The following is a 12,190-nucleotide window of genomic DNA, read 5'->3' as shown; positions in this document are numbered from 1 at the left end:
CCTTGATTATGCATGTTTTGATTCATGTGAGCCTTGTCTTTATGGCAGGTAGACTAGGTCTACGCATAAGAAGTTTAGTAGGCCACACATAAGTGAGCCCTTGGCATTGGTATATTCGGATGTCTGCGGGCCCATGCCTTGTCAGTCTATGGGTGGTGCAAAGTATTTTGTTATGTTCATAGATGTTTTTTCATGGAAAGTTTGGGCTTATCCCATTAAGCTGAAATCCAATGTCTTGGCTGTGTTTCAGAGATGGCTTGCATTAGTTGAGAACGAGTCTGGGTACAGGCTAAAATGCCTAAGGACAGATAATGGGGGTGAGTATGTCTCACATACTTTATGTGATGAGAGGGGTATTAAGCATCAGATGACCGCCCCCTACACTCCCCCCCCAAGAATGGTTTGGCTGAGTGGATGAATAGAACCATCCAGGAGCGTGTACGCAGTATGCTTAGCCATGCAGGCCTACCACAGAGCTTTTGGGCTGAGGCAGTTAGTACAGTTGTGCATGTCATAAATAGATCACCCTCTAGTGGTTTGGATTTCCAGGTTGCAGAGGAGATATGGACTGGAAAACCTCCCTATTATGCACATCTCCGTGTCTTTGGATGTGAGGCATTTTGCCATCTGCCCAAGGACAAGACTGGATCCCAAGAGTGTCAAATGCATTTTCCTTGGTTATGGAGATGCAAGCGAGATGGGTTACCGTCTCTGGGATCCGTAGGCACGGAAAGTCATCCGCAGTCATGATGTAGTCTTCCATGAAGACAAAATGCATAGGCAGCTTGAGAGAGTTGTTGAGATCCGCAGGGTCATATTTCAGGAGGAGCTGAGAGCTCCCGCACAGCTAGTTGGACAGCCTACAGTTGCAGCAGATGCTCATGGTCAGGGTGTTGGACAGGCAGCTGGGGAGGTAGTAGAGCCTGCTGTGAGACGGTCTACTAGAGACAGACGTCCACCTGATAGATTTCAGCCCTCGATGTATTATGTCTTGGTTACAGATACAGGAGAGCCTTTCACCTATGATGAGGCTATGTGTAGGGGTGACAGTCACTCCTGGGAGAGGGCTATGCAGTTTGAGATAGACTCCCTGCATAAGAATAACACTTGGGATTTGGTTTCCTTGCCTATGGGCAAGAAGGCTTTGCCATGCAAGTGGGTGTACAAGCTAAAAAGTACCCTTGGACACCGCAAGCTGGCATACAACACTAGATTGGTAGCAAAGGGTTTTAAGCAGGAGCATGGTGTGGACTTTGGCGAGGTCTTTTCTCCTGTGGTTAAGATGACCACCCTGTGCTTAGTCTTGGCTTTGGTTGCTCAGCTTGACTTGGATTTATACCAGATGGATATCAAGATGGCTTTCTTACATGGGGACTTGCATGATGAGATTTATATGGAGCAGCCTAAGGGCTTTGCAGAACCTAGCAGGCAGCACCTAGTGTGCAAATTGAAGAAAAGTTTTTATGGCTTGAAACAGGTACCTAGGGAGTGGTATCATAAGTTTGATGCCTTTATGCAGTCACAAGGCTAGAGCGGGAGTGCTATGGATCCGTGTCTTTACACGAAGAAAGCCCGTGATGGTTCCTTATTGATTTTGGTACTCTATGTGGATGATATGCTGATAGCAGGGAAAGCTCATGATGAGCTAGATGCTCTTAAGGCTCAGCTCAAGAAGAGCTTTGAGATGAAAGATCTGGGACAGGCCGCTCACATACTTGGTATGCACATTAGACGCGACAGGCATCAGGACTCCTTTACTTGTCGCAGAGGGAGTACATTCATAAAGTCCTTGAGCACTTCCACATGCAGGACGTAAAGCCTATTGGTTGTCCATTGCCTTCTTATGTGAAGGTATTATAGGCTGATTGTTCGCAGATAGATGAGCAGAGGGCCGAGATGGCCAAGATTCCCTATGCATCCGCAGTGGGCAGTCTTATGTATGCCATGATAGCCACTCATCCAGATATTTCCTTTGCAGTTGGTATTGTGGCATGCTATATGGCTACACCTGGCAAGAAGCATTGGGATGCCGTGAAGGGTATCATGAGGTACCTGAAGGGTACTGCAGATATGTGCATATGCTATGGCAGCTAGGATATAGGAGTTGTGGGGTACATTGACTCTGATTATGCAGGACATGCAGATAGTAGGAAGTCCACTTCTGGCTATGTATTCACCTATGCTGGAGGTGCTGTTTCTTGGATGTCCAAGGTGCAGAAATGCACGGCCCTTTCTACTACTACAGAGGCCCAGTATGTTGTAGCCATTGAGGCTTGCAAGGAGGCCATTTGGTTGGGTCGTTTAGTTGCTGACCTTGGTATTGACGCTATCCCTACACTACATTCAGATTCTATGAGTGCTATTCAATTAGCCAAGAATCCGATCTTCCATGCGAAGACGAAACACATTGAGGTGAGGTATCACTTCATACGTGGGGGCGTTGAGGACAAGTCTGTTGATCTTGTCAAGATCTCGACTGACCAGAATCCTGCAGATCTACTCACGAAAAGCCTCTCTATAGAGCACTTTGCCTTCCTTAGGAGGTTGATGGGCATGGGATGAGATGACGTCTTTCCTCATCCTGTTGTACATGTGTACATGTTGTATTGTCTTTTTTCTTTTTCTTTTCACTCCTCACTAGGGTAGATTCGCCTTTAAGTGGGAGGTTGTTGGGGGTAAAGGCGCCTCTGCCTAGCCGTCCGTGTACTACTACACTGACAGTCATCGCCATTTTAGTGAAAGTTTGAATAAAGGAAGGCCCGGTCACACATTGTGACTGTTGGAGTTTCCATTTCTAGTCTCTCCCTTTCTTGCTCTTGCTCTCCCACCATAGCTCTTGAGTCCAACCTTCGATTCGTCGCTCCCTTTCAGAAGCAAAGAAATCAAGATGTGAAAATGAGAAGAAGAATGAACTTTTAACCCATTTAAACCCCAAAACCGGGTTAATGTAGCTTCATACGCACTGTCCATCGTGTGATCGTAAATCCATAATCTTTTATCGGAATGTGACGAAACTTCACACGCGCACTCGTTAGGTGGCCAAGAGCCCTTTTTTTTTGAAAAAAAAATGCTTGTAGACCCCTGGTCTAAAGTCTAGCGTTTGGAGCCACTTTTCTTTTTTTGAAAAAAAAGTGCATGCAGACCCCTGGTCCGGAATCTGGCATTTGGAGCCACTTTCCTAGCATGGAAAGTAGCTCTAGATGCCAGACTCCGGACCAGGGGTCTGCAGGCACTTTTTTTTTCAAAAAAAGAAAATTGGACTATTGGCCACCTAACGAGTGTGCTTGTGAAGTTTCGTGGCATTCCAATACAGTTTAGTATTTTAAAAGTTATCCCACACCAAAATTATGGATGGATTGATAATTGAGAAATCAACATCGCGACTACTGGCCCTTAGAAACTTCGCACCACATAGACTATACATAGGCATTAGGAGTAAAGTCTACAACAAGAAATTGACAATTTTTGCATGTTATTCCTATTGAAATTGACAGTGCTAACAAAAACTATAAGTAAGAATTGAAAATACAGCGAAGATGCACAGTCAAAGTTGAGAGCGAAGGACAAGTGTAAAATTTTAATTCATATTTTAAGGGCGCATACAATAGTTTTGCACTGGGACATAGTCATATGTCCAATACACAAGGATAACACTACGGCAAAAAAGATAACATTGCAAACTGTGTTCATTCCATTGGAATGAATGCACCCTTCACTGTTTGAAGATTTCTTACAAGTTGGAAGTCCTTGGGAGTTACAGTGATGCGCTTCGCATGTATTGCATAACGTTGAGCATCAATCATCAAGTCAACTAAAAGGGCCTCTGCAGCACACTGTAGAGTATGAAGACATTTTTTTGTGAAGTGATTAGGTCTATCCTGACCTTGTGCCAAAAACCACCTCCTACTTTCTGTGCGGTAGAGGTCTTGCACAATCTCGCAAACAAGTCTCGAAAAGCTCGCCTTCGGAATGATGAGATCAAAAGAGCGTTGATACCTTCTAATTTCTCTCAAGGCCACTGTACCTAGCTTCCACTTGCATTTCTTGTGGGGATGCTGAGGAGGACCCTTATGAGGGCGACTTGAGGAAGGTGGATTAGGTTGAGAAGGGGGTGCATCTGAGCTAGTAGATGCTCCAAGGGGCTGAACACGATATGGGGCTCTGAGCGGAAGCTTATTTGCAACTATCTTAGACCTAGCCATCTTCCTTGCACAAGAGATGTGAGAACTCAATGAATAAGATAGAAAGTGAAACCCTCTTTTATATAACCCTAAACTATGAGATTCATTCACATAGATGCACACTCTCTCTTTCTCTCTTAAACTATGAATTGCATTCACACTGACTCACATTGTTCATCTTACTATCTTAGCTCTTTTCGAACCCATTTGCTGCCTTGTCGAAGCCTTGTTTCTAGCCACTTGGCATGGTTTTCTTTGGCACTTGAGGCTTCATAACGCACTCTTTTAGTGACATGACGTGATTCCATCATGTTAGTAGCCGATTCATCAGCACTTTCATTTGCTCTCTTTTGCGAGAGCTTAGCTTCATCCGCTACTATAATCCTATACCACCAAGATAGCAATTGGTTCATTGGATTGCTACCATTCACCCCTCCACCATGATCAATTTTTCTTTGATATGCACCATGTGCTATCCAATGTGAATTTTCCATCCCTTGTGTGGACCAAATTCCGATGCTTTCCTTTTCTACAAAGTATGGCCCATGTGCCTCAAGGATATGTTACAAAGACACATATCACACATGAGTAAAACTATGCTCAATAGTTTATACAATTCATATAATTTTAAAATATTAACTTAGTATGCACCATGTAATGTGTGATAGAGCTTTTTTTCCATGGTTCCACCATGTTTTCGTAGAAGCTATGCACAACATTGATAAATTCTTGCTTATCTTCATTGTTAAATACCATCTTGCGAAGTAAGGGAGCCAATTTGTTGAGACTTATCCAAACCTTAGCTTTGGCCAATCTTGTTTTTCCTCCATTACTTCGATCAGGAATTGCAAAATGTAACTTTTTCCACCCATCATAGTTGTGCGGCCTATGAACCATGACATTCCCTTTCTCATTGATGGGTACTGAGAGAAACTTCTAGCCTTTGCTCCTCCAAAGCAAGGCTTTTTTGGCAAGTTACTAGATTTTCATGATCTCTTCTCATCTTTTTCAATCGTCACTTGATGCTTGTGTAGCCCAATTTCTGATAGCACTCACTCCACATTCCTACATGTTGCAATGGCTTCTTTTTCTGGTTGCATCCTGTAAGCAAAGCAAATGTATTCATATACAAGTTTCTTCATGATTCTAACAAAAGCATGCAATGAACAAATGTGAATACGATCCAAGGGAATGTTGAAGATGGGCTTCCAAGTGGGATCTTCTCTATTGCACGTTGGTGTAGCACTTGTCACCTTTCGCCAGTTCTTCTTTCCGTCCTTTTCTTCCACCCTCTTTGCCAAGCAATATAGGCATGGATTCTTTGTATTTGCACCATTGGAGATTTCACACATGTGTTTTAAAGTTTTCAAGTCTCCTGTAAGATGCCATTCAGACAAGTACTGACCATACCCTTCAACTGAGAGCATCTTGCTATGTTCCTGATGATCGATGATGCTTGGAATGGTTGTGTGCATAAAGAATAGCTGCAACACCTCAAATGTTTCCTTAGGAACTTCAAATGCAGTGAGCCACCACACATGGCACTCAGATTGAACACTAAAGTTCCTTGGGTTGTTCTTGTCAAATTGTAAAGCTTTATTCATTAGAATTACACTAATTCTTTCAAGCTTTACTCCTTTGACGACCTCACTTTCATCTAATTTTACAATAAACTGCAATTTATCATTACATTCCTCAATAGACATATTGTAGTACATTACCATTGCCGATTGCACCTTGTTCAAATCTAAATAGTAATTCTTGAGTTCGGCGAACTTCACCTCATGCATTTTTGGTCCCAACCTTTAGTGTCTCCTCACATTGAACATGCATGGGATCTCCTATCAACTCCAAAACCTTTGTATTAAGTTGTCATCAGGCCTCTATTAACTTTGAAGGTTGAGAAAGAGGCACGATTTTATTTCTCTTCAGCACACGACCAAACCCAGCCCTCATATCTTTGAATATCTTTGAGTAAGTTGTTGTGCTAATGCCGGCACTGTCACAAATGGATTGTGCATCCATAGCTGAGAACTCATTTGATACATCTTTTAATGTGCATTCAATCACCTTTTCCTTCATAGACTTAAACTTACAATTGCTCAAAGCGTTTTTCAATGTACTTTCCTTTAGCAATCTACTAATACATGATCCAACCTCACCCTCACCTAAGTTCTCTTTCTGAGCTACTTACATGCTTTGATATATCGCTTCCACTAGCCATTATTCACAATTAACTCATTGATTAGCTTCTTCTTTCGTTTGCACTCCTGTGTTAGCTTTTTGTTGATCTTTCTCAAGTCGTCCAATTGTGCCTTTGCCTCCTCATATGAGATACCAATGTCATGTATAGTGTCCTACATTGAAATAATTTGATTGTTTTGTTGAATTACAGTGTCATTCAGTTGTACCACTTGTCTTATGAGCTGTTGTATATGAAGTTGATGTGTAGCGATCACATCATGGAAATTTGTTATGGTTGCTTGGCAAGTTGTAAATACTTTGAACGCCTGATCATTGAGCCACCTAGTATAACCAAGTAACCCATTTTCACCCTCGCACACATACTTCAACAAATTTGTGATTCCTGAGAAAGTTGGAGGTCTATTGTTTAAGGGGTCAATTGGGTAGATTCCCCCATCAACCCACAAATCCATATGTTTCAATCCCATTTGCCTGTAACTCTGCAAAACCTGAGGGTTGACACTGGTACGCTGGATTCTTTTGAATAATGGGGCATATTCAATCTCTACCTCAATATGCAGCTCCTTCTTTCCTGTATTCATTTTACTATTAATAGAAACGGAGAGCCTACTTGGTTGTCACAAGAGGTAGAGTGGAGATGCACAAAGAGGCACACAAAGGTGCTAAGGGAAAGGAGGGTGTCAGTAATTCACTCTATTAATGAAGGTTACATAAACATAGAGAAGAGGTCACAATAGAGCCATGAGAGAGTATAGATATGGGGGGAAATAGCTCAGAGGGTAGGGATGTCCAAGACTTTTCGTATTTTAGATATTTCTATTTTGCCTCCAAAAACATCTCCAAAAAACACGAAATTTGACCAGTTGATTTGTTTTTTGACCAAAAGCTAGGATATAAAAAATCCCCAAAATATCTTAAAAGGAACTTTCGAAATTTCATTTTTCTTGTTCTCAATTAAAAAATCAATTGCCTCGTATCTACTAATCATTTTGCATTGACAACAAAGCACCACACTCCCGTAACTAACTCCTTTTTGAATATAAAATTTGGTTGAAAAAGACTTTTTGAATGAGGAGAGAGAAGGAATCTGAGTATATCTTTGTAGATAATATAAAAAAGGCAAAACGAGATCGCAAAAGTGGAGAGAGAGGAGGATTATTTTACTACTCTTCTCTCCTCTTTTCTTTGTTTTAAGGAGGAGAGAGGGGGGGCTAAAAGGCCCATTTGTGAGTTCATTTTTTTCCTAATGCTAGTAGTGTGAAGGAACCACATTCTAGTCACAAAACAAAGTCTCTCCATGCTGTTGGGACATTCATGAAAGATCTTGAGATTGTTGCCTAAATGGTGTGAAGGGAGTTCATCCTACACAAAAGAAGGGCACTCATGCTATTGGGGTAGACATGCACTAAAACACATTTACCGCAACAATGTAAGGGAATGCCATTTGGTTGGACAAATAGCCCCCCCTTACTCTATTTAGCCACATATAATATAGAAACAGTTTGCACCTAAATAATAAAAAATGGGCCACATTCAAGTCCCAAAACAAAAGTTCCCTTGCACTAGCATTGGGATACTTTTGAATGGCATGTGAAAGGAGGACATCCTATATGGATGAAGTATAGTCTTCATCGTATTAGGACACACATGTAAGGAAACATGTCAATCAAAAGAGATCAAGTGGATACTATTATGTAAGACAAATAGTCCTCTCTCATGATATTCGAGTAGATATCTTATGGAAATATCCCCCACCCAAACAATGAAAAGGAACCACATTCTAGTCATAGAACGTGATCCCCTTGTGTTGTTGGGATACTCTTGGATGGTCTTCAAATTGTACCCAAAGATCACAATGGGAAGCCATCCTACATGAAAGAAGGGCACTCCTTATGCTATTCGGATACACATGTAATAAAGACATTTACCCTAACAATGTGAGGAGATGATGTTGTGTAGGACAAAGTGCTTCCCCTTGTTTTGTTTGAGTATATATAATATACAAACAAACATAAAGGGACCACATTCCAATTGCAAAATATAGTCTCCTTGCATTTTTTTGGGCCACTCCTGAATTATCTTCATATTGTGACCAAAGAGCACAAAAGGAGACCATACTACATGGAGTGCACTCATCACACTATTGGGGAACACATGTAGTAAAACACATTTATTCCAAAATAGCACAAGTGGATGCCATTTTGCAAGATGAACAATCCCCCCTTGCACTATTCTAGCATGAACAATAGACCAACATCCACATCTGAGAAACCACATAGCATTCTTGGTTATCATAATTGACGTTCTATTTGCCACGTTCTCTATGGCTCATTGTGCCTTGAGACTAACCTCTATAATCTGTATGTAATTGCTCCTATGACTCATGAGACTGCCCTTGATTTTTCCCATAAGAGCCAGCACCACAGCCTCTACCACCACGATCTCTACCTCTACTCATGTTAGAGTAGAGTGCATGTTCTACACTATTTTTTCTTTGTGATGAAGATGCAGCAAGACCCAAGTTTTTCTCTTCTAATATCAAAATAGCTATTAGACATGAAAAATCATGGATGGTATCTCTTATGTTGATAGAGGTATGGAACTACTTGTAGTCCTCGCCTAAACCATCCAAACATGCGGCCACTATATCATCATCATCAACCTACACTTTAATAGATCCAATAGCTTTAACAATGCTCTTAATCTTCAATGCATATTCATTAATAGATGGATTGCCACACTTGAGATTGTTAAAATCAGACTTCAATTTCAACTTTCTAGCTTTGGTATATGTATGAAGCAATTTGACTAGGTTGTTCCATGCTTCTACAAGACTGTTTGCATCTTATATATGCCCAATCATGTTATCTAAAACACTAATGGAAATCCAATACATAAATTTTTGAGCATCTTGGTTTCATTCCTTAAATTTCTTGGCCTAATCTGGCATGGCATTTTGTTCCGGTAATTTTAGAGCCTTAGCATTATCTCCTTCAATGTAGTCCCAATAACCTTTACCCATATGGAAATTGGTCAATCCGAACTTCCAAGCATGGAAGCTATGCTTGTCAAGCTTGTTCTTGATAATGTGATGTAACCCCTCATACATTGTGCAATAAAACCCAAAAATCTAGAGTTATCAATAACTTTCTAATTGAACTAAATTGTCACATGTACAAAACTCACTATATAAGCATACCTTGAGTTATACCTATAATGCTTGATAGTTTGCAAATACTATTTTCCATGCCCAACACTTGCAACTTATTTTTGCAAAACAATGAAGTTTGCAAAGTTTGTTTGTGAACCTTACACCATTGAATTCACATAGAACAACCTCTAATTCCCAAAAGGAGGACAAAATGTTCCCAAAATGCAAATCCAACTACACATGTGAAGCGAAAAGATCTCTTACACTTCCTTGAGCAATCCAAGCTTGCGAAGATGTATCATCAATTAAAGATTGTATAAGAGAGATATCCATAGGCCTCTAATTCCGAAAGGATGACAAAATACCCCCAAAATGCAAATCCAACTGCACAAGTGAAGAGAAAAGATCTCTTATACTCCCTTGAGCAATCCAAGCTTGTGAAGACAAATCATCAATCAGAGATTGTATGAGAGAGATGTCCATAGGTGTACTCCACAGTAGGGATTCCTTGTAGATTATTGTAATTTTAGCTCATAGCTCCCTACCTAAAGGCTACTCTGATACTATGGAAAGATGGGGAGTGAGATAGGGATCTTCAGCTCTTGCAAGACATAATACATAGAGAATGCATACAAGATAAGAAGCTAAAAATACTAGTATTTCTTCTTCAATAGTTTACCAAAAGTAAAGAGAGGGTACAACATATATAATATACAAGAAATCTATAGTGTTAATGTATGAAATAGAAAGATGCCTAGATAGATATCCCATAACTCGGGTAGATGGACTAACTGATGTCCAATTGTAAAGTATCACTGGAATGATATGCCAATGTTGTACTAACCACATCAATGATGTGAATGCAGAAACGATCATCCAAGTAGGTGAGTATCAACTTATGTTGAGCTTGACATTCAACAAGATAGTGTGCCACATGGAAAAATCATGGCCTTGAGTGGCACATCCTAATTTGATGATTTCATGTAATGATATCATCATACATATGGCCCTACATATTGTTCTTATAGTTATATAATATTAACAAAAGATAAAAATAGAAATGCATTTTCAATCTTCCTTTTTTGGGGAAGGGGATATCACATTAACGTTTGAGTGTAGATAATGTTGGGACATCCTTGTTGTGATCAGATCACTTAATGGTGGCTATACACATGTAAAGTTCACAATACAAGCAACTATCTAAATCTTGGTTTCTTGTTTCTCTTCAACCCAATAGCCTCTAGCCCCTAGATTGGGCCCAAAATTACCTCCTACTATTTTTAATCAATATATATGTGTCCCACATTAAAACAGAGATCATGAGTGAATTAAGAATATCTAATAGAGGTTTGAATACATTAGTCTTCTCTCCTTAATTGCAATCTTGAGGCTAGGGTCTCTCCTCAAAAAAAGAGTGCAATAACAATTGAACGTTGGATTTATCTAGAAGCCTCATGAATAACTTAATGGTGGCTGTACATGTAAAAAGGTTACAATAAAAGCCATTATCTAAATCTTAGTTTCTTATTCCTCTCCAACCCAATAGCCTCCAATCCCTAGGCTGGCCCAAACTCACCTCTTACTATTTTTAATTAATATATATGTGTCCCACATTGAAATGGAGATCATGAGTGAGTCAAGCACATCTAACTGTGGTTTGAATACGTTAGTCTAAGGTCTCTCCTCAAAAAAAGAGTGCAATAACAACTAAATGTTAGATTTATCTAGAAGCCTCATGAATCTTATGCAAAAGATGAAAATTAAGATAAAATTATCTCCCTTTCCAACTCTAGAAAGATAGAGAAGAGATAATGAAAAAAATGGAAATTGAAGGAGCTCCAATCATCAACAAGGAGTAGGACTTGCAATAGGAGTTGATAATGTGGTGGAAATAATCAAAGTGGTGGACATTCTAGCAACAATGAAGAAAAATACAAATGGAGGCATTTGACTCTACTTGCGATAGCCTATACCTCATGTTTTTGTATAATTGGCAACCATATTTTGCAAAGGAATAGCCAAAAAGCCATCAAATTTTAGTAACATAATAGGTATCTAAATATTTTTTTATTAATACAATCTATCTTAACAATTCCTACTTACTATAGCTCGAAAAGAATTAAAAGTTGTTGGTTGACTAGTTGGCCACTTCTTATTAAATTGAAGTTGTTAAATATTTTTATCCACACTACATCCTCTCATTCTATCTCCTTCTCATCTATTGGAATTCCAATCAACAAAGAAAGTGGGATTCTTTAATAGGTAGCTTATTTTGAGGAAGAAGAGGCAATAATAAATACAATACCATTTTGTATATACAAATACTCAAATTATCCAAGACCAAAGGTGGATTGCAACTTGCTATTCCTAAAATGATTGTAGATGTGTTGAGAAAAAATGTCATTAGCAAATGTTGGGCTATGGAGGTTCCATACCCATGCATGCTTATGGAGGTTCTTGAGAGTGACAATAAAAAAGTTGTGCAAGATGTAGGACATTGAATCTTATCAGGAAGGAAATTATTGTCTCATGGGTAGTTATGGAAACTAGTACATTGGGACTTGTAGCAAGTTTGCTAATGTTGTGGAAGAATATCCTTAAAAAATCTAATTGAAAAGAAATAATAATAAAACACACTCTGATGTGAAATTGG

Source organism: Lygodium microphyllum, chromosome 9 (assembly GCF_053477565.2).
Source record: "Lygodium microphyllum isolate KBCC chromosome 9, Lygodium_microphyllum_v1.1.10, whole genome shotgun sequence".
Classification (NCBI taxonomy): domain Eukaryota; kingdom Viridiplantae; phylum Streptophyta; class Polypodiopsida; order Schizaeales; family Lygodiaceae; genus Lygodium; species Lygodium microphyllum.
This window is presented reverse-complemented; position numbering follows the sequence as displayed.